Consider the following 1399-nt stretch of genomic DNA (forward strand, 5'->3'; position numbering starts at 1 on the left):
CTCTTATCTCCAACTTATTTTCTGCAATTAAATGACCCTTGCCACACTAACAGACGTAACTAAATGGAACTTTCTGCTTCTCCAGCATACTGCGCAAAGGGAGTGCGCAGGAGTAATCACTGCCAAAGTGAGGAGATGAAGACGAGTTGGCACTCATATTTTTCTGTCTTTTCCATCTTCATTCCTTCCATCCTTGTTTCTGGCTCTTGCTCCTGCTCCCCTTACCTGGATTAGGAGTATGGGGCTATTGCTTGTGTCACCCTAATAAAAATTCAGAGACAGGCTGATATAATATACTACCCAGAGATACGATAATAAGCTAGGGTGTCAGTAGCTGCTGCCTAGTCTTTTTTTTTTTGAGACAGGGCCTTGCTCTCTCACTCAGGCTGTAGGGTAGTGGCGTGACTAGGGCTCACTGAATCCTCAACCGCCTGGGCTCAGGCAAATCTTCTACCTCAGCCTCCCTAGTAGCTGACTACAGGCACATGCCGCTATGCCCAGCTAATTTTTGATTTTCAGTAGAGATGGGATCTCAATATGTTGCCCAGGCTGATCTAAAACTCCTGGGCTCAAGTGATCCTCCTGCCTCAGCCTCCCAAAGTGTTAGATTACAGGTGTGCCCAGCTTCACTGCCTAGTCTTTTCTTGATCCTGAATGAAAACAGAGAAAGCCCCAAATTCCTGTCTTTATTATGTCATTATCTCAATACATGCCTTTGCATAATTTAGTTAAACTGTACTAGGCACCCATAATTTTCTCACCTTTGTGTAAAATACCATCTTTCCTATTATCATCCTCTGTCAAAGAATTTTGGCTTGGCCATGAGAAAGTACAGTGACATTGACAACGTTCAAGAGATCGTGATGTTTTGCTTTATTTTGTTTGGCTTACATACATGTCTGTAGTTGCCAAAGTACAATATAGCTTTACAGTCTTTGAATAGCACTATTCTCAAAGACCTCATGATTTTGGAACCTATAGCTAAATAATATATTTGACAATCCTGACACATCTATTGCACAAATATGAAAGGAAAAGATTACCACAGTAAAAACTACTGTTTTCAAAAGAGAAGAAAGAGTGCTTCAGCAGCACATGTACTAAAATTGGAGCCATAGAGAGATGATTAGCACAGTCCCTCTGCAGGGATGACATGTACATTTGGGAAGCATTCCATATTTAAAAAAGAGAGAGAGAGAGAGAGAGAGAGAGAGGTTTGAGGTGGTCATTAGAATAGAGTTCCTTTCTCTCTTTTTTTTGCTTTAGCTGAAATGTTTTGGGAAGGTTTGGGGGCCTTGGGTATTGATGGCCTTAGATGTTGAATAATCAGAGGGCTTTGTTTGCTAGGCTTAGAGTTTTTAAAGCAATACAACTTACTTATAATGTTACTAGTTTTTTT

General features: G+C 40.8%; 1 non-coding gene across 1 annotated transcript; it reads left to right on the forward strand.

Annotated features, from left to right (window-relative positions):
- The first annotated feature begins 1080 nt into the window (after positions 1 to 1080).
- Positions 1081 to 1183, forward strand: LOC118144614 (U6 spliceosomal RNA). Its single transcript, XR_004729379.1, has one exon. It is a non-coding gene; the product is annotated as a U6 spliceosomal RNA (small nuclear RNA).
- Positions 1184 to 1399: the final 216 nt, after the last annotated feature.

This window comes from Callithrix jacchus, chromosome 9 (genome assembly GCF_049354715.1).
Source record: "Callithrix jacchus isolate 240 chromosome 9, calJac240_pri, whole genome shotgun sequence".
In the NCBI taxonomy this organism is placed as follows: Eukaryota; Metazoa; Chordata; class Mammalia; order Primates; family Cebidae; genus Callithrix; species Callithrix jacchus.